We start from the raw sequence: 22,529 nt of genomic DNA, 5'->3' as shown, positions 1-22,529 counted from the left end.
CTGCAGTGAAGCTTTCTTTCTTGGAGGGCTTCTTTCACGAGGCAGACCTTTCTCCAGCGTTTTCTGCAGCTCTGCGCTCACCCGCCGGCTTCTCTCTGTGGCTTGGACCGCAGAATGCCGCTTCCTGGCATGGCCGTACCTCCAGGAGCTTTGCTGCAGCTCCCAGTGCTCAGTTTGTTTGTTTATTTATTTTGGTATTGCGCACCAAACCCTTGGGTATCCGGCCGCAGCAGAGGTCAAGACAACTTAAGCTTAGTTACAGAATGTGTACAAAGAATCATATAATATACAAAACAGTTGGAAAATAGGTGCTGCCAGGATAGTTACAATGGCATATGGAAGGAAGCACGGTAAGAGACATGCAGCAGAGACAACAGTGCAAGGTACCGAGAGGTAAGTTAAAGGTAATTCGTTCGTAGCCATTTAATTACATTGAGTCTAAATTTGGGATACGGTTGTTCCTTTCTGAGGTCTTGCGGTAATGCATTCCAAGTTTGTGCTGCAATAACTGGGAACACTTTTAAATCTAGGCATTTCCAAGGTATGGGCATTGGCTGCTCTTGCTGCTCTCCTCCCACGTGATATATCCACCCCCAGGGTCAGGATCAGATAGAGACTGCCGTCCCCTGGCCGCATGGAAGGAGTATTCAGAACAAATACCAGAAACCACAAGCTACCCCCTCCTCCGGTTTCGTTATTTTCTAGTCTATAGATGCCTCATTGAGCAGTCAAATAGCTTACTCAACTACAAGCTCCAACCATTTAGATACACCCATTTCCTAAAACACATTTTAATATTATTAGTGACAAAATTTCACCTTTTTATTCCCAAACTTTAAAATAATTTTACAGACAACATGGATCACATTTCACATTCTAAAGTGCAATCAGTGCAATTGTGCAAAATAGGGTTAAAGTGCCACAAAATGTAGTGCCAATGAGCAAAACACAGTGCACCAGGCCACCACTACAAACTATAACATCAACCACTAGTCACAGTTCATTATTAATGCTTCTATCTGTAAATTCAATCAATAAAAACCACTACCACTAGTATAAGACAAAATTGCTGACACCCAATTACAACAGCACCTCTGTTATTATATGCCCTTTTGGCCAATTTCTGGACAGGTTTTTTGGGGTACCCCCTCTGGAGCAATTTCTAGGTAAGAATGTTGGCCTCACATTCAAACGATTCCTTGGTGCTGTTTCTTTTCAGCCTGAGGAATTGGCCAAATGCCAAGTTATCACTGAGGAATTTAATTTCTTTGTAACATCGATTGAATTGCGGCGAGTTCAAAATGTCTGCCAGAGGAGATTGTATACTGTACACCTTTGTGTGTCTGACGAATCTTCGAATGTCATCCCTTCCCCCCCTAGGTGGGAGGGGGACCTTTCCCATGGGGCTAGGGCGTTTCGGCCACAGTCCAATAGCCCCACTGGGGGTTGTGCACAGGGGGGATGGATCACATGGGAAGGGAATTCCTTATGGGACTACGGATGACCATCCCAAGAGAAGGCAGTATATCTTCCCTATCTCACAACCTCCCTTTTTCCCCCCCGAATGCATATCCTATCTTCACCTTTAGCAGACAGTACTAGCATGTATGTGCCTTAAAAAGCACCAAGAACCAAAAGAACACAACTGGTGCATCAGACATCCTCAATATAAGTACTGTGACTAAGAAGACCAAGACCCTTCCATTAGAGAACCTTAAGACAAGCACTGCAAAGAAGATGTGCCGATGCATGAAGACCACGCCAGAGAGCCAAGGTGAACGGTCTAGTTTTTTGTTGGGCGTGTGGACGATGATCTGTTTATCCTTTCAGCAAGGTAGGGTGGGGCTAAGTTGTTTAAGCATTTGGAGGTGAGGGAGGCTGTTTTTAGGAGTATCCTGTCAGATAGTTTTAGCCAATGAACCTCTATTCTAGCATCTGAGATGTGTTCTCTCATAGGGATATTCAGAGCTGCTCTTAGGGCATTATTTTGCATTCTTTGTATTTTGTCGATGATATTTTTGTTGGCACCTGAGTAGAGAGCATTACAGTAGTCTGGTCTCGACATTATGAGGGCATTGGCCAGGGTGATGCAACTCGAGGTAGAGAGGAATGGTCTGCAAGCTCGGATAAGCTTACAGGTATAAGCGGTGGAGGATGCGGGTGTATTGACTTGTTTCTTGAGCGAAAGAGTGGCATCAAGATAGAAGCCTAGTGTCTTGACCACTGGCATCACCTTGATGAGATTGTTATCGATATTGAAGGCGGTATAGCTTGGGCTAAGTTTTTTTAGGTTAGTTTCAGAGCCTAGGATTAGTATCTCGGTTTTATCGTCATTCAGGCAGAGGCCATGAGATGCCATCCATGCCTGAATGAGGAGGTATACTCTGTTTACTAAGGCTGCGTCCTCCAAAAAGTTGCCCGAAAGGGGGATAAGGATCTGGGTATCATCTGCATAATTTGTGTAGGGGATACCCAGTCAGTCCAATTTGTCAAACAGAGGCTTAGTAAAGATGTTGTACATAGTAGGTGAGACACAGGATCCTTGGGGTACTCCGCAGGCGATTTGAATTGGGTCAGCAGCCGTTAATGGGGAAAAGACTCGCATTGTCCTGTTAGCCAGGAAGGATTGGACCCAGGCTATGGCTTCTCCTGAAAAGTGCGCCGCCGACCTAAGGTGGTTGCATAAGACTGCATGATCCACTAGGTCAAACGCTGCAGAGAGGTCCAGGAGAAGTAGCATAGCTGTTTGTCCCTTATCCTTCAACTCGTCAATTTGAGTCTTAAGGTCTAGCAGGGCAGTTTCCGTTCCATGTAGTGGGCGGAAGCCAGACTGTCTTGAACCTAGTAGATGATTAGCTTCTAGGTATTCCTGAATTTTAATATATGCTACTCTATCAATAATTTTAAGTAGAAAGGGGACAGTGGTGATGGGTCTGTAGTTGGTGGGGATGGTGGGTCTAGTGTTTGCTTTTTAAGCAGGGGGAGGACCCAAGATTCTTTGAGGTTATTGGGTACTGAATTGGTTTTAAAGGAAGTGTTAATAAGCTTGGAGATGAACGGGGCAAGGTCTCTAGCAGCATCCTTTATAATTTGTGTCAGTCAACAGTTTTAACGAGAGAATGATTTTTTCCGTGTCAAGGATGGAGATTTCTTCAAAGCTAAACAGAGTAGTTGTGTTTTGCCCTGTGTTGGGGGATAGTTGCCGCTCAGAGGGGGGCAGAGAGGCCTTTTAATTGCCATTTTCTGTTGGTGTGGTGATTTTATTTAGGAGGGCTTTTTGAATTGCGGTGCACCATGGCTTATCCTTGGGGACAGTGTCTGCCGGTGGAATTGGGGCTTTCATTTCTCTGAGGATGGAAAACAGTTCCTTAGTATTCGAGCTAGCTTTTGCAATTCTATCATTGAATATGTTTTTTTTGTGTTGGTTATTTCTTTTTTATAGTGTTTGGAGAGTTCTGTTAATTTAGCCTTATTGACAGTAGTCGGGGAGTGGTGCCAGATAGTTTGCAGTTTTCTTTTCTGTAATCTTAACTCTTTAAATTGAGGTGTGCACCATGCGTTGAGGTGGGATTTTTGTCTGGCTTTACGCATTTTAAGAGGGGCCGTGGTGTCCAAAGCTTGGGTCATGGCAATATTGAAAATGTCTACTAAAGATTTAGGGTCAGTATTATTATCGACGTTGTTCAGGGATGGGAGTAGTTTTTCTGCTGTGACTTTTTACTTCTTGTGGGGAGTGGGGGTGTCATCTCCGTGGTTTTAGGACTAAGGAGGTCGAGTGTGGCTGAGAAAGTAATAAGGTGATGGTTGGTCCATAATTGTGGTGCATTATCTGTGATAGTAATGTTACAGTTTGAGTCAGTCACCCAGTCCAGTGTTCTGCCTTTGATGTGGGTAGGAGATCGGACTTTTTTGTGAGAGTCCATGATCTTTGAGAAGTGCAGTTATGGCTTGGGTGTGTTTGTTTCCAGCCTCATTAAAGTCAAGGTTGAAATCCCCCAGCAGCAGGGTTTGCGAGTGGTTTTTAGTGTTGCTGGCTATGATATTTGTAAGGTCCTCCTCAAAGGTTCCTAGTGGACAGTTCTTCAAATGTGCCTGCTGCATCTCTCCTTCCTGTTCTCTCGACTTTCTCTGGCACAGTCCTCTCCCGTTCTACTAGTGTATTGAGTGCAGATGCCATTTTTAAATGCCCCGCACACTTGTGCTTCAACCAAACTAGTCTGCACATTAGGTTTTGGGTTTCTCTCAATCTGCGCCAACTCCTTCCTCCTCTTCTTCGTCATCTCAGTATTTAAGGCTTTATGGGAGCTGAAGTCCATAGATGTCATGAGATTTCTAAAATGATGTTGTTCAAAAGTTGTATTAGATAAACATCACTAACAGGAGAGGTTATATGTGTTTTGTGTATGTTTGAGGTATAAATGAGTGACAAAAAAGAAGGGGTTTCTGGCTCTTATAATGGGGAATGGGGGGGGGGTTTGTAGGATGGCAACAAACCATCAAGAACTGGGGTATTATAAGGTCTTCAGGAGGAAGTGGCGAATACTGTGTCTTGTCCGATTGAGTCACCACTGTCCCTTGATAGATGTCTCCTCCCACGTGATATATCCACCCCCAGGGTCAGGATCAGATAGAGACTGCCGTCCCCTGGCCGCATGGTAGGAGTATTCAGAACAAATACCAGAAACCACAAGCTACCCCCTCCTCCGGTTTCGTTATTTTCTAGTCTATAGATGTCTCATTGAGCAGTCAAAAAGCTTACTCAACTACAAGCTCCAACCATTTAGATACACCCATTTTCTAAAACACATTTTAATATTATTGGTGACAAAATTTCACCTTTTTATTCCCAAACTTTAAAATACTTTTACAGACAACATGGATCACATTTCACATTCTAAAGTGCAATCAGTGCAATTGTGCAAAATAGGGTTAAAGTGCCACAAAATGTAGTGCCAATGAGCAAACCACAGTGCACCTGGCCACCACTACATACTATAACATCAACCACTAGTTACAGTTCATTATTAATGCTTCTATCTGTAAATTCAATCAATAAAAACCACTACCACTAGTATAAGACAAAATTGCTGACACCCAATTACAACAGCACCTCCGTTATTATATGCCCTTTTGGCCAATTTCTGGACAAGTTTTTTGGGGTACCCCCTCTGGAGCAATTTCTAGGTAAGAATGTTGGCCTCACATTCAAACGATTCCTTGGTGCTGTTTCTTTTCAGCCTGAGGAATTGGCCAAATGCCAAGTTATCACTGAGGAATTTAATTTCTTTGTAACATCGATTGAATTGCGGCGAGTTCAAGATGTCTGCCAGAGGAGATTGTATACTGTACACCTTTGTGTGTCTGACGAATCTTCGGATGTCATCCCTTCCCCCCCTAGGTGGGAGGGGGACCTTTCCCATGGGGCTAGGGCGTTTCGGCCACAGTCCAATAGCCCCACTGGGGGTTGTGCGCAGGGGGGATGGATCACATGGGAAGGGAATTCCTTATGGGACTACGGATGACCATCCCAAGAGAAGGCAGTATATCTTCCCTATCTCACAACCTCCCTTTTTCCCCCCGAATGCATATCCTATCTTCACCTTTAGCAGACAGTACTAGCATGTATGTGCCTTAAAAAGCACCAAGACCCAAAAGAACACAACTGGTGCATCAGACATCCTCAATATAAGTACTGTGACTAAGAAGACCAAGACCCTTCCATTAGAGATCCTTAAGACAAGCACTGCAAAGAAGATGTGCAGATGCATGAAGACCACGCCAGAGAGCCAAGGTGAACGGTCTAGTTTTTCTCAGGATCTGATTGGACAGGTCCGGTACAAAATAGAAGAGGGAATCTGAACCAGAGAGAGCCATCCTCCCCGAAGGAATCGCGAGAGACGCCGGACCGGCAAAGGGAGCTAAGCAGAACGGGATGCTGTGCACAGAGGAGGAAGATAGCCCGAAGGCTAGTTCAAGGCCGGGCCCCACACGGACTACTGACAAAACCAAACATCTGGACCTTCCGAAGCCTCAGGCAGGGTTGAGAAGAGAAATTGCACTCCTGGGATGAAACAGCCATCTGCAGAGCCGCCACAGTTAAAGTGAAGTAACCGAATGTTACCAGAGCTCCGTGAAGGGACCCAGCTGCTCAGGAGATACTGGCATTGACGCGAACCACACAAACAGGTACGCGGGCAACCCGAGAGGTGCTGGAGGTCCGCGGAAGTCGGGGAACGAATATCAAGAATGGAATGAGAGTGTCTCAAAGAGAGAAAAGAAACAACGCATCCTTGGCAAGCGAGTGAACCGAGAAATCAGAGGACAGAACTGCAAGTCTGGGACCCGCACCCATATGGAAATCTGAGAGTTGGGACAAGCTTCATCAGTTACCGATCCTCATAGTCACAGTACCTGGGAGAGAAGGAAACCAGGTTGACTGTGCAATAAAGGGTATATAAGAGAACTTGGGTTCTGGAACCCAGGAGAACAAGAGGAGGGGATCCTCAAATACAGAAGTGTGTGCAAAGAGGACCAAGTTGCAGCACTGCAAATGTCCTGTACAAGCCTCCCTCTGTAGAGCCAAAGAAGCAGCCATTCATCGGGTGGAATCCGTTCTTAAACCATCAGGCAGATTTTTGCCAGCCAAGGTATAGCATTCAGAAATGCATAAAATTATCCAGCAAGAGATGGTTTGCTTGGTGACTGCTTGTCCCAAATTGTGACCCGAATAACCCACGAAGGGCTGGACATCTTGCCTGATCTTGGACATTCTAGTAATGTAGAAGATTAAGGACCTCCTTGGGTCTAAGCAATGCAATCTCTCCTCCTCTTTAGAGAGATGAGGAGCCGGGTAAAAAGCAGGTACCACAAATTTTGAGCTAAATGGAACTCAGATACCACTTTAGATAGGAAAGAGGGATGTACCCTCAACACCACCTTATCCTTAAAAAAGGTGGTGAAAGATGGCTTAGAAGAAAGAGCCTGAACCTCACTTACTCTGCAGGCCGATGTAATTACCATTAAAAAGATGGTCTTAAGAGTTAGCATTCTGAGTGACAAGAATGCAAGTGTTCAAAAGGAGCTCCCATCAAGCACTTTAACACCAAATTCAAATCCCATACCTTTACAACAAAAGGGACTGGAGGAAATAGATTCATCAGCCCTTTTAGAAATAATCACTAAGGATTTTAAAATCAGAAACCTCATCAGGCAACAGCTTAAAAATAGAACGCTCTGCAAGGTAACCCTTAAAAGTGAAACCTGAAGCCCGTGATGGGCCAGATGTAGTAAAAATGACAACATAGATAGAGTGTTGCAATTAAAAGGATCAATAATCTTAGCTCTGCACCAGCTGCAAAACTTGTTCCAACGGCAGCGGTATATAGACTTTGTTGCTGGCCTTCTGGCCGAAAGCAACACTTCCATTATATGTTCTAGAAGGTCCCAATCTTAGTATTTTACCCTTTCAGAAACCAGGCATTAAGGTTCAGAGTACTGATTTCTGGATAAGTAGGAGACCTCCCTCTTGCGAGAGCAAGTCCTCTCTTTGGGGGAAGACCAATTGGAGGGCACATGGGCATCTTTTGAAGGTCTGGGTACCATGTTCTTCTGGAACAATCTGGAGCAATCAGGATCATGGATTTACCGAACTTCCTCAACCTCCTGATGACATGAGCTATGACGGGGACTGTGGGTACGCATATAGGAGTGGGAATTCCCAGGCCACTACGAACGCATCTCTCAGAGCTTCTCTCTGAGGAAATTCCTGGAGCCGAATAGGTCACACTTCCTGTTGACACTGGACATGAAAAGATCCACCTGAGGGGTTCCCCGAATGGCAAAGATCTCCAGAAGGACTTCCTGAGCTAACTCCCACTCGTCAGACGGTGCTCTGCCTGCACAGCTAAGTGAACTGGCAGCATAGAGATTCCTTCTCGTAGTGCCCAAAACCAGAGCTGCATTGCCTCTCTGCACAGTGGCAGTGATCCTATACCCCCCTCTTGTTAAGGTAATACATGGACACTATTTTCCATCATTATCAGGACAGTCTTCCCCTGTACAGAATGCAGAAAAATCATCAGCGCTTGTCTGATCGCTCATGGCTCTAAAAGATTTATGTGAAGTTTGGACTCCGACAGAGACCAACAACCACTGATTGAGAGGTCATTCATCTGAGCTCCCTGCCCTGTGAGGGAGGCATCTGTCACAACCGCCATCTCCGACCCTAGTTGCCAAAAGGGTTCTCCTTTCATCACACTCGCCCGACAAGTCCACTACAAGAGATCCTGGGTGATCTTGTTTGGAACCTGAAGAAGGTCTGTCATTCTGCTGGATAATTGTGGCCACTGGGATCTTAAGGCCCGTTGAAGAGACCTCATTCTCAAATGGGCTCCTGGCACCAGGAAAATGCAGCATGCCATGAGGCCGTGCAACCTCAGAAAATCGAAGGCCGGAAGGCCGGAAGGTACTGGAAACTCTGATCTGCGAAAGATGTTGTGCCCTCAATTCAGGGGGTGGGGGTGAGGCATTCCCAGAGGACGAATACAGGGCCGCTCCAATAAACTGAAGCTTCTGAGATGGCGTCAAGTGGGACTCCTTGAAATTCAGGGAGACGCCCAACCTGTGGAGGAAGTGGCAAGTATGACAGATGATCCTGAGCCTGTTCAGGAGAACAAGCTCTGATCAGCCAGGATATCCAAGAATTGATCAAAAAGGAAATGTCCAAAGGAGAAAAAAACGAATGTTATTTGAACGAAAATAACTTTTGTATTTCTCTACTGTGGACATTTCTGACAACCCGCTCCCCCCATCCCCTTACTTGCCTTCGGGCGGCACACTTTGCGGTGTGCCACTGCCTCCTACCATCCCACTGCGACGCCAGTTCCCTTCACTTACATGCATGGGAACCGGCGCTGCAGGGTCATTTAAAAAGATAAATGTATTATGTGAATCGCGGGGGAACACGTCTGCAACCACTGATGTGATTACAGTCAACAAGGGTGTGGGCGACAACCCTGCATCCCCCGCTTCCCTTGTTCACTGTAATTGCACCAAATAGTACATTTTTTTGAAGTTTCGGCTATATGTACATTTTGTACAGCTGAAATTCGAACATATCTACTATTCGTTTTTTTATTTTCAGTATTTGATATGGATACCGTTCAGCCAATCGTCAAGGTAGGGGTAGATGTGAATCCATTCCCTCCTTAGACTTGCTGCCATCAACGCTATGAGCTTGGTGAAAAACCTCGGACAGAGGTGAGACTGAATGGCCGAACCCAAAACGGATAGTGAGAAACCCAACGACGAACCGCAGGTACTTTGTGTGTTTTTGATGAATTCACATGAAAGTAAGCATCCTCAAGGTCTAATGACGCCAACCAATCCTGAAGACAAAGGGCCTAAAGGATGCGCAAAAGAGTAACCATCTTGAACTTGTTCTTCCATCTCAAATCCAAGATGGGTCGCAGTCGTCCGTCCTTTTTGGGGATTAGAAAATAAGGAGAGTACCAACCTTGATCAATCTCTGCTACAGGTACCGACTCTATCGCACCTTTATCCAACAGGGTAATCTCCTGTAGTAGGAGCGGATCTGTATCTTTCAAGGATTGGCCTCCCAGAGGACAATCTGGTGGGGTCTTCTTAAGAAAGGGAGGTTATGCCCCAAACTCTCCAAATGCAGAGTCAGCCTGCCCCCCCCCCCCACCATAGTCCTGTGAACTATGGGGTTTTGGGGTTGTTGCTGATGCAGATGGCAAAGAAGCTGATGAGTGACAAGCTGTTCCCCCTCGTCCTCAAGAACTAAGGAGAGCCTTTCTTTGACCCATCTGTGCAAACTGGCATCTTTCTCTTACAATTGAGAAATAGAAATGAAAAGGCTGACCGCCCTCCAACTGTGGGAAGACCCATGTGATTCTTGAGGCTGGCGTATCGCTGCCCCCTTGGACTCCTGTAATTTCCCCAGGCACTCCTAGGCCTGGTAGACGAAAAGCTGGGAGCCATCAAAAGGCATGTCCAAGAGTCTTGATTGGAGAGTCAGGTGCAAAACCAGTGTTCCTTGGCCATGCTAATCTCCTGGTGACAGTACTCGCTGCTGTTGCTCTAGTTACAGAATATGCAGAGTCTACACCAGGCTGGAGAGACTGGCACATGGCATCCTTGCCATCTTCTACCAGGTTTAGAAAACCTTCTTTGTCCTCCCTTTCGTGGATATGCTCCACTGCCAAAACTGTTACATCTCACAAGGTGTGCGTGTACTTGGCCAGAGGACAAGTCGCATTAATGGCCTTGAGGGCCATGTTGCTTGTGCAACACCCTCTTCCCTAAGGCGTCTAACCTTTTATGGTCCCTATCCAGGGGGATAGCAGGATAGACTGCAGGCCTTAGAAATCAAAGTGGCTGTATGAACCACTAAGCTTTCAGGAGTGGGGTGTTTAGATAGAAAAATTGGATCTATTGTGGCAAGTCTGTACTTTCTGTCCATATCCTTGTTAACCGCTGTAGTATCTGGTTTTAACCAGTTCTCCAACACCCTGGTTCTCAATGCCGCGTGGAAGGGTAACACAGGCTCCCTTGGGGGCCCTCCATCTAGGATGTCTGTAAGATCATCCTTTTTGAGGATTGCCACTGGCTTTCCCCAACTTAGATATTCATGACTTTACCCATCACTGATCTATATTAAGGGTCTGCATGACTAGCAGTCTGGAGTGGCAAGATCTGTCTGTGTCAAGGTGTCCAACCTACTAGCATCCCTCAAAGTGTTCAGAAGATTCTGCATCCTTGACTCCTCTGAGATCAACTCAGCAGACACATTAGGGGTGCCAAACTCCAAGCCAAAAGGCACATCCCACTCTTCCTCTTGAAAAATCGACCCCATGGTTTTAAAGAAGCCAGCCTTAGGTAAAAGCTTGTAACTGTGATAAATCGGTCGAGGGCTTTGAAAACGTCAAGGGCATTGAAAGCTTCAATGGCTTTGAAGGCAACACTGGCTTAGATGGACCAGGTGCCCACTCCTTTAAAGGAGTTGAGGGGGAAGACCTTGGCTTCAACTTGTGTAGTGGCGAAGACTCCTTCCACTGATGTCGAGAAGACTTCCTGGCCGGCCTCTTCTGCGCACGAGTGGTGGTCTCAGAAGAAACCCTGCCGGCATTAGACACAGTGGCGTCTGAAGCCTTCTTGGGCTCCTTGAAAGGGGCGGTTGGATCCGCTTTCTGGAATACGTCCAGCATCTGGAGGTAACATTTCTCCCTGTCAGCAGAAGATGCCAACTTGCTGGGAAAGCTTACCAGTCAGTCTGGAGAGGAGTCTGTCGAAGACGACCGCGAACTATGGCGTTGTTTTTTCATGTTTTTGTGCGAGGAAGACGAATGACGAGACCTGGATCTCGGCACTTCGAATGTTGGAGCACTTTCACAGGGGAACCTCCCTGGACTCACCCAACTACCTCTGTTTGGAAGGTGTAGTTTAAGGAGATTTTGAAAGCAGCCTACCTGCAGCAAGCCTACCCTTCCTTTCCCTCAAGGCCTTCACAGTCATCGACTGACAGGAACCGCAGTCATCGACTTTATGGTCCACACCCAAGCACCAGTGGCAAACCCAGTGCGGGTCCGTAATTGACATTATAGCGCCAGAATCTGACCACCGTTTCAAACTGGTCTTAGCTGTAGCCCTTTTGAAAAGCTTCAAAACACTGAAATACACAGTGAGAAAATTGATGAGGCAATGAACCGTCGGAAGCATGCAGAAAAACGGAACTGAGGCAACATGCGCCGCGTGAGCTTATACCTGCATCAGCGTCACGGACGCGACGGAGGCCGTTTAGGGCCACGACTCGATGAGGCACGGGACCAGATACTATGAGAAAAGTTTCAAAAGCTGCAAGCAGACCTATGAATTTATCAAAGATGAAAAATACATGGGAGGTCACAATCCATTCGAAGCATGGTTTCGCAGATGTGTCCGTTTCATTTTTTGAAAAGTGTCATAATGCAGGTACACAAAATAGTGATGGTGAAATCCCAAAATCGCCAGGCAACACCCATTCAGATCTGCCATCATGCCTCTCGGATATGAACCAATGGATGACGACCAACCACCTCATCCTCAACCCCTGGAAAACAGAAATCCTAGTCTGTGGAAAAACCGCACTCCTTCCCCAACCTATCCCTTGGCCTCACTCACTAGGCCTCCCCCCCCTCCAACCCCGGCAATCTCCACTTTGTTGAAAAATCTTGGATGCACAGTGGACACAAATCTATCCTTCTCCCGACACATCAACTCTGTATCCAGAACCTGCTTCTTCCACATGCACATCCTCAGGCACATCTTCCCATACCTCACCGACTCTCTGCCATCCTCCTACCCAGCTTAGACTATGCAAACTGCCTATATCTAGGCGCACCAGCGTTCCAACTTAGGAAACTCCAAAGAATCTGTAATGTTGCACACCCCCCCCGCCCCCCGGCTCATTGGCCTCCGTCCCAGAGAACAGATCAGCCCCACTCAGAGTCCTTCACTGGCTCCCCATTAGTAGACAATCTACCTTCAAAGCCATGTGCATTACTCATCGTGTCATACACAACACCGGCCCCACATTCCTCCAAGATAAACTCACACGCTGTTAGGGAGAATTCTCTGTAAAGGCTGATTTCCCAAACCTAGTGAGTCCCCCAGCAGCTTTGCAGGATTTTAGGGGTTTCATTTTTTCTCCTGCTAAGAGTGAGACTCTTTCTCCCACTCTTAGGCATGATTTGAGAATGTCCTTTGACTTTGTATTGTGTTTTATGGGCTATGGGGTCTTTTACACCATAGGGCTTCATGTGTTTTTGGTAAGAGTGTTACACAGCACCCTCAGTGCAGTAACTCAGGGGTGTCATAGTGGCCCCCAAACATAGACTCCATACCCTGGGACTGACTACTGTCTCCCAGGGCATGTAAAGTCACCATTGACTTTACTAGTCTTAAATTGTGAACAGAACCAGTACAAACCATCATATTGTGGAAGTACTGGTAGGGGTAATTCGATTGCCCCTGGGTCTGTTTTTCCAAGTGGGCACTGTCCAGTCCTCCTTTGTCGAGTTTCTGGCTGGTGGCAGTGGTTACCACGCGAAATATTCCACCGGAATATTTCCTATGGGATTTTCCCATTCATTTTAAACGCACCACTTTTTTTGGTGCAATTTTAAAGATACCGCTGGGTTATTTATTTAATATTTATTCCCCGGTTGGGTCTTTTTGCCAGGACTCAGTTTTAAAATGGCGTTTGTGTTCGCCTCTGTAACTCCAACCCAAGTCTAGCCCTTTGTTCCACTTTTGGCGGGCTTCTGCACAGAAGCCTCCAAAAGTGGTGCCACTCTGTCTGGGTCTACAGGATGTGTGGGAGGGGGGGGGAATAGGCACCCTGGACTGAGTTGCCTCGGCAACTCAAGTCGCACTCTTGTGTGATTGGCCCAGTGGTGATGTTTGAGTGACAGCTAGGACTGTTGAATGGGGGTTTTGCTGCATAAAAGAAGGGCTTTGGGGACTGGAACTTCAGAAGTCACCACAGGACCTAAAGAATCCAAAGAGGGAGAAGCTGAGCCGACCTGCAACGACGACACCACCGGTGGAGCCCTGCTGAACCGGCTCATCACTTCCCAACGACAGAGAGAGTCTTCTTCCTTTGAGCTGGTGGGGTTAACCAGTTTGCCTTTTTTTCACCTTCCTGGATCGTCTCGTGGACGAATCGCCCGTGCCAAGCATCCTGGCGGCCGGGTAGCCACGCTTCACCACTACTGCAAATAAAAGGGTAGTACCTTTTAACCGGGAAACTCCGCGGCTGGTTTCTTCCCTGGCAGTGCAATGACTTCCAGCTTTCATCTGTGAAAGGCACAGTGAGTAGAAGCAGTGGCAGCGAACTCTCAAGTGGTTAATAACCACTGAACAGGTTATCAGGCCTTGTTCTGTCGAGAGAGGGGCGCCCGCTACCTTTGCAAACTAAATTTCAAGGAACCTGGGATTGGTAACCCTAGGTCTCCTGGGGGCAACCAGACGTGGTCTCCCTCTCACTGTGCTTAGAGAGGCATCAGCTTCACCTCACTGATGATCCCCAACAAGGGTGAAACACGTGTATGGGGTTGCTGGTGGTACTCTCGTTCAGGTTGGAATTGCCTTTGCATTTCGGTGCTGGACTGCCCCTGGGCAGGACAAAGACTGATATGCAAATGGATATTTCCCATCTGTGAAAGGCACAGTGAGTAAAAGCAGTGGCTGCGAACTCTCAAGTGGTTAATAACCACTGAACAGGTTATCAGGCCTTGTTCTGTCGAGAGAGGGGCGCCCGCTACCTTTGCAAACTAAATTTCAAGGAACCTGCGATTGGTAACCCTAGGTCTCCTGGGGGCAACCAGACGTGGTCTCCCTCTCACTGTGCTTAGAGAGGCATCAGCTTCACCTCACTGATGATCCCCAACAAGGGTGAAACACGTGTATGGGGTTGCTGGTGGTACTCTCGTTCAGGTTGGAATTGCCATTGCATTTCGGTGCTGGACTGCCCCTGGGCAGGACAAAGACTGATATGCAAATGGATATTTCCCATCTGTGAAAGGCACAGTGAGTAAAAGCAGTGGCTGCGAACTCTCAAGTGGTTAATAACCACTGAACAGGTTATCAGGCCTTGTTCTGTCGAGAGAGGGGCGCCCGCTACCTTTGCAAACTAAATTTCAAGGAACCTGGGATTGGTAACCCTAGGTCTCCTGGGGGCAACCAGACGTGGTCTCCCTCTCACTGTGCTTAGAGAGGCATTAGCTTCACCTCACTGATTATCCCCAACAAGGGTGAAACACGTGTATGGGGTTGCTGGTGGTACTCTCGTTCAGGTTGGAATTGCCATTGCATTTCGGTGCTGGACTGCCCCTGGGCAGGACAAAGACTGATATGCAAATGGATATTTCCCATCTGTGAAAGGCACAGTGAGTAAAAGCAGTGGCTGCGAACTCTCAAGTGGTTAATAACCACTGAACAGGTTATCAGGCCTTGTTCTGTCGAGAGAGGGGCGCCCGCTACCTTTGCAAACTAAATTTCAAGGAACCTGGGATTGGTAACCCTAGGTCTCCTGGGGGCAACCAGACGTGGTCTCCCTCTCACTGTGCTTAGAGAGGCATCAGCTTCACCTCACTGATGATCCCCAACAAGGGTGAAACACGTGTATGGGGTTGCTGGTGGTACTCTCGTTCAGGTTGGAATTGCCATTGCATTTCGGTGCTGGACTGCCCCTGGGCAGGACAAAGACTGATATGCAAATGGATATTTCCCATCTGTGAAAGGCACAGTGAGTAAAAGCAGTGGCTGCGAACTCTCAAGTGGTTAATAACCACTGAACAGGTTATCAGGCCTTGTTCTGTCGAGAGAGGGGCGCCCGCTACCTTTGCAAACTGGAACTCTATGCCTCTCCACATCCACAGCATTGACAATCAGCTTGCATTCAGAAAGGCCCACAAAACCTGGCTTTTTCCTGCATCCTCTTGAAATCCCTCTACCACTCTGTCCCAGGCCCAACAAAACACCTACTTTTTTGAATATAATGTTTTATTAGTTTACACAATTAAAACCTTTAACATTTACATCAAAACATCCAACCACTAGATCATAAAACTTTTTAACATAATAGTTAATACATCTTAACCTCTTTTAATATAATTTCTTTTTATTACATGACACTTCTTTGGTTGTAGCCTGCGAGCTGCCCCTCTCTATTGGTCTCTGGCTTCCAAAATAAATTCCATCACTGTTAATACCAGGCTCGTTCTTTCTCCAAATAGAACCCATTCCCACCAGTTTACATTCAACAGTTTTTGCTATTTGTTCCAAATGCCAGCCAGGTACCTAGATCTCATTTCGTCAGGGCTTTACATGATGTTACCGTGTGAAAGAGTGTTTCCACACTCTCCATCGCCCCACAATATCTACAGTATGCATTAGCCAACGTAATTTGTTTCCTCTCCAATTGCACTTCTCTGATGTGCAAGATATTCAGTTTGCATCTAAGCAGCATATATCTATAACGTGTTTATGGAAATTTCATAAGATAGGTTGGCAATTGATTCATGCCCTTTCATTCAGTGGTTAGAATTGGCCTCAATTTACTAGTAACCCTATCCTCTATTGTTTCAATCCAATCCAACCATTGGAGTGTTTTTCACTTTTATGGGGTTAGAGTTTATTTCTTCCAATTCGATATTAAGATTTGCCAGGCGGGTTTCCACCTTCTGCTTCCACCAAGTCAGGCCCTTCTCCTGCTCGCATCGTTGCGGCCGCAGGATTGAGAAAGGGGTCATGGTCTCCGTTCATATACATTTCCTGTATAGCGTTATTGTTTTCCACCACACTACAGATGCGAACGATTGTAGCCTCAGCTCATATCTTAAGGCGGCCATAGGTAGAAAGTTTAAGGATCCTCCACCAAAAATAGCCCTCAAGTGAGCCCCAGATTTTCCATGATAGGTGTAACATTGCCTCTGCACCACAGGTCAAAATCTGGGTCACTTTCTGGCAGTGGAATGTAATAATGGGAATCAGGGAGTAGCATCCATATTTTTTGTGCAGCATAACTCCTTGTATTGTTCACTTCTTTACCGTCTCCCTTAATGACATATATTGGCCTTTGTCATCAATGTTTTCATTAATCCCTACACCTAGTTATGTCATTGTGTCGACGACCTCCAGTTCCTGCTCCTCCACTCTCCATACACACTTAGCCTTTTGTTTGCTATATGCGGACATCATGACCATGACTTTAACAAAAAAAAAAAATGTAATGTCATGGTTTGTTTACAAACTTTTTCATTATTTAAAATTCCTCTTTACATCACTCGCAGACCATAATCTTCAGCTTAAATTGTCTCTTCCAATATCTAAGAAATATATCACTCACTAGCGTGTTTTTGTCCTTTTATAGTGTTCACCATGACTTTTGATTTCTTGACATTGATCCTCATATCATTTTCTTTTAGATATTTAATAAACAACTCAGTCCTTCTCTGAAGACCAATGGGAGCTTGGTCTAAAAAGATCAGGTCATTAGCATATAATATCCATGGGACCTCAGTGCCATTTATGATGGGCGGAAAAGCTTGGATGGCTTTTTGTGAAACGCCCAAGTCCGACATATATAGACTAAATAGCAGAGGCACCAGGAGTGCAACCCTGCTTTAGCCCACAAAATGTTTTGATTTTCCTCGACAAATGTCCCTTCTCAGATAGTCTTATTTGGATCAAGGTATTAGTGTATAGGGCCTTAATGGCCTGGCCTCCGTCAGGTCCCTCTGGCAGTTCCATTTAGCCAATTTTGACCAAAGGCGTTCTCTATTCACCCCATCGAAGGCCTGTTCAAGGTCCATGAATGCCATGTACACAGAGCAATGGGAGGCCAGTGCCCTCTGCTTTAAGATGTTAATGATAAGGAGGTTTAAGAGGTCCGTCCTCCCATGACAAACCCTGTTTGTCTGGGGTCAAGTATGCTCTCATTTATTGCCCAGGCATTTAGATCTCGCAGCAATACAGATGCGAACAGTTTCCCCAATGAATCAAAGAGGGCGATTGAACGATAGTTCTTCGTCTTCCTTCCGATCGCCCTTCTTGAAAATCGGGACCACAATGGCTTCACGCCTTGATGTTGGTATTTGTTTGGTCCACAATATTTGTCTACACAGAGATCACTATTCCCCCCCACATTTCAGTATTCTCCTTCAGAGTATGGTTGACGAAGCCATCAGGTCCTGCAGCCCTAGACGAGCTGAGCTCACTTATTAATCTAACCTCCTCCTCATCCAAATCAAAATGCCAGCTCTTTCCCTCCCTCTCGACACCTGAATAAATTGTGTCCTGGCTGCCAGCAAACAATGAGGTGAATTGCGAAATCCATTTCTCTTCAGTTACCTGGCCCATCATGTGGGCTGGTCTAATGTTCCTCCTGTTGTTCAGGAGTTCCCACATATTTCTTGTGTTTTGTCCACAGATTGTTTTTAAAGAAAATTCTGCACCTACAAAACACCTTAACATTCAAACCACTGCAATTGTCGGCAGCGTTCGCAGTGGCACACCTTGATAAACTCACTTCTTCCTCCCCCACAGATGATCATACATTACTCACCCCCATGGCCCCACTGTCCCCTCCCGAACCGTTAACTTTAGAACGGGCGGAAACTGGTTACCGAACAACATCTGGAGGTCTGATTGCACCTTGAATGTGGCCACTTACAAGTGTATGGACAGTATGCTCGATCAGACAGACCACTAGAAGTCCCAACGGTAGAGGGACCAGTTTGAATTGGGGACAGGCATGGCCACACACTCAAATGGATGGCCCTACCAAAGTCTCAAGGGTCTTACCCAAGCATTCAGAACACTCAACCCATAGGTTCACTGGAGGTAGAGAAGAAATGTGCCAGTTCAACTTGGCTATTGGGCACAGAACGCACTTTGATGGTTTTGGCAGTAGGTATACAGATACACTAAGACACACCTAGATGGTTATCTCCGATGGGGACAGGAAACAATACCATTAGCCTTGGGCCATAGGTGGCAAGGTCTATTTAATTGACTTGCCTATTGCACTCAAAGAATACCACAGCCATGTCCTTCCCAATGGTAGCATGCTAACCCCACCAAAAGATGCACTTGATCGATCAGGCTATCGCCTTGAGAGACCTAAGAAAACGACAAAGATAAAATCAGTCCTGGTCCAAGGTAAGCATATATTGCACCACACCTGTGGACACATGCCGCAGGCACAGCTTCCCATTCATGCACTCTTGGGTGCAGCTACGGCTATGTCAAATCTGGTCTATCAGCTCGCATAGACATCCACACTGAAACCCCTGACGTGCCTCAACACCTCTGCCATTAGTATACAGTGACAACCTACGTAAAAATCTGGTCTAGCTGGGCACATATCAACTCCCGCACTAGCACTCTATTTTAAACCTCTGACCGCACCCGCCCAAGTTCCTGACCTCTATGTTGCATCCTGGGGCCCAGCCAGCCCTCCTAAGTTCTAACCATGCAGAATATACACATGCATCTTAAAGTAAACTCTTTGAATTCTCCCATACATGGATTTAGGTCTTCAAGGGCGTTCCAAACACAAAACACATTGAGGCCATACAAATGGGGAAATGGCACTATATAATTGATGACAATACAATACAATATACCTTTGGATAGATTGCCCAGGGCATGTCCCCCGGACAATCTGGCCACTGGCCATGGCCACCAGGGACCAGCAATGGGGTTGAAGTGGGCATGGCTTTCAGGGACCAGCTATGTGGTAAAGTTTATTGAAAGCAGGATAGGTTTGAATGGAAAAATAAATTCTGCTTCCAGCTGCAGCCTGAAGTGCTGGATGGGGTTGCAGAAAACCTGCACGAGGAGCATCAGCAAGGGCCTCAAAAGCATGCTTTTGCAAATTTGTCCTGTGTTTTATTTTTTCCAAACCATCAAAATGTATGTACAAACATAGTGATATAACTTTGGTGCTTGGGCAGTGGGACTGGAACTCGGCAAGGACAATACTCTGATCTGCTTATTAGGGCATGCAGCATTGCTGAAGCCCATGCCCATGGATTGTGGAGACTGGCCATGGCTGCAAGCCATGAACACTGGCAATTGGTCACATTAAGGGAGTATAGTGGACACTGCTAGGGTGCACGTAAGGTGCAGTGTATAACGGGGGTGGTTTGGTGGGGCTGGGGTCGAGCCTCATGCTCTATGCAATTCAACCATGACTTGCATCCCCAGCATGCACTGGTGCAAATGACACGCCTCAGTATGTGCTGCAAATAATAGGTTTAAGGAGGGTTACAGTTCTTTCGTATATTTTAAAAGAGGAATTATTAATAACTTATATACAGTGCTGTAACGTCATGAAACATTTTCACAAATAAAAACCATTGAAATTCACTGAAAAAACATTGTTAAAAGGACATTATGGTTGCAAGATAAAAAAATTGAAAAACCAAACTAATTTTCCAGTTATCGTAAGCTATGCAACCATAACTCACACCACCACCATGCACTGCTAAGACTAACACACAGGACATCAAAGATGACATCCATATCGTCATCTGCAGCACCTCCTCGCCAGTGGCATAGAGCAGGATTAGAGGCCACATGTGCCCTCCTGACAGTTGCAGTGTCCGCGAAGTCACCTTAGTGCTGGGGCTCAAATGAAGACATGCACCCCCCCCCAGACCACATAGCTGATTGTTACCATCCTGGTGGCAGTGGTACATTTTAACCATAAGCTACACCCACGTTAGGGTACGGTGGGGCTTTTATCTGTCATACTCATTAAAGCTACATCGAATTGATTTCATACATATGTCGACACGACTAGCATCAAATCAGAGTGTTGCATACCAAAAGGGCCTTTGATGCTATGGGCAAGGCAAGGGGGCTGAGTTAGCGTAGACAGAGAGCTCAGCATAACTGAAGGAAGATTCCATCATCTTGTTTCTCTCTACATATCATCTTCCTGTCTCCTCCACTTCCTTTAGCACAAAGCACGGGGGTATGATGTCAGAAGGCAAAGACCATTTGTCCCAGGAACAGGTATTGGACCCTTAAAGCAGTGGTAACACGAGTAGACTGAAACAAGCGGTCATTGAGCTTTCCGCAACTGCGAGGCATTTTGAGAACTGTATTTGGCATTGTCCTACTCTAAATGTGGAGTTCTTATTGCTGCAACCTAAGCCTCTGATGAAAAGCTGTACACAGCTTGAAACACGTGTCTGCAACCTAAGCCTCTGATGAAAAGCTGTACACAGCTTGAAACACGTGTCAGGCTTATCTTCGCACAAACAATAAAGGCTTTTCTTGCACAAACAACTAATTATAATTTCTTGGCGCAGTGAGACTGGGAACATCTTTGTTTTTCTTCAACTATTCCTGTGGATGTGTATTGGCAGTACACCCACACCGCCCAGATACCCGCAGCCTTGATGTTTATTTTCTTAATCACTGTATAAGCGCTGTGAACTCGTGACTTTCTGCCATAACTTTGTTCTTGCCCTTAAAGCAGGGTTGCTTTTGTCCAATCATTTGTGGACGTTTTCCTATGAAAGAGGGGGTTTAAAACTCTTTCTTGGATTCACTTTTGGACAAACAAATATGGAAGAATTCATTTGGACCTCTTTTGGCGGATTTGACCTTCCTAAAGCCCTTGTCCATTGAGGTGAAGGAGCAGTCAAAGGCGGAAGAAAGCTCTGCTCTCTATCCAATAAGTGGGCACATTGGGGGAGGACCAGGACCTGCCACTCTCCACTAAACCTCCTTAGGCTGGGTAATCAGAGCCTGAACTGACTCATTCTGTCCTAGAGCCCATGGAGTGGGTCTCAACATCTGGGGGACCCATCAGCCAAAGCTCCCTATTCTGCAACATAAAACAGGTCAAACCACATTTCGCTAAAGTTTTCTGCCTAAATGCGAGTAAGAAGGAGATTCTTATCATTGGGACCCCTGCTCCATCCTTCCCTCCCTCCCTCCCTCCCTCTCTCCCACACTCTGGCCGCCGTCCATGGGCCCCTCACCCTGCTGTGAGGCAAAAAAACCTTGGTATCATCTTTGACTCCTTCCTCTCCTTCTCTCCTCACATCACAGACCTTGCTGAGAAGGCCCACTTTCAGCTGCACCTCCTCAGAGGCATTCTCCCTTTCCTCACCTTCCCCCAGAAATTCAATGTCTCCAGAGCGCTGGTCCTCTCCAGGCTGGACTACTGCAACAGCCTCTTCCTCAATCGGCCAAACTCCTCTATTCACCCCCTTCAACTAATCCAGAATGGGACAGCAAGACTTATCCTTGGCCTCAAACCCAGGGACCACATCTCTCCAGCCCCAAAATCTCTCTAGTGGCTCCCAGTTGATGCAATGATAAAGTTCAAGACACTCTGCATCATCCACAAAGCTTTCTGGGGACTGGGACTCAGCTACATCCAACTTTCTCTCCCTTAAGACCTTCCTGCTAGAGCCCTTTGGTCTTCTAGCTCCAACTCTCTGCAGATCAGGCACTTTTCCAAGCACAGAGTGGGGGGTAGAGCCCACTCCTTCACTGGCGCCTCCCTCTGCAATGGCTTCCCTGCCCCTCAGAATTGATCTGAATCTCTTTAAATTCCGAAGGTTCTCAAGAACTTCCTTTTCTCTTCTTTCTTCCCTCTCCCCGGCTAATGTCCCCATCTGCCTCTTGACTGGTTGCCTGGTTCCTTCAGATTCTTACAGGGCATCAGGCCCTCCTCGTCCAGTCTACCCCTGCACTTGATCTGTCCTGACCGTCCCTCCTCAACTTCTCAACCTGCATTTGCCCTTCGGGGCACCCTCCCCCTGGACAAGCTTGGCTGGGCCTGAGCTCTTCCAGCCTCGTACCTTGCACTTAGCATGTGGACCTTACTTCCCCTGCACACTCTGCTTTCCCCTGGCTCGATTAACTGGCCTTCTCTGGCACTCGGTTATCCCAATTGGCCTTCCGCCCTGACCGGTACTTTCCCCTTCCCCTCTCCCATG

General features: G+C 46.6%; 1 protein-coding gene across 1 annotated transcript in view; it reads right to left on the bottom strand.

Annotated features, from left to right (window-relative positions):
- The window catches only part of CIBAR1 (CBY1 interacting BAR domain containing 1), a 956,902-nt gene that overhangs the window by 157,047 nt on the left and 777,326 nt on the right, over positions 1-22,529 (bottom strand). The window lies entirely within an intron of this gene.

Source organism: Ambystoma mexicanum, chromosome 5q (genome assembly GCF_040938575.1).
Source record: "Ambystoma mexicanum isolate Mex_15411 chromosome 5q, UKY_AmexF1_1, whole genome shotgun sequence".
NCBI classification, from domain to species: Eukaryota; Metazoa; Chordata; class Amphibia; order Caudata; family Ambystomatidae; genus Ambystoma; species Ambystoma mexicanum.
The sequence above is the reverse complement of the archived record's forward strand: the minus strand, read 5'-3'. Positions and strand labels throughout refer to the sequence as shown.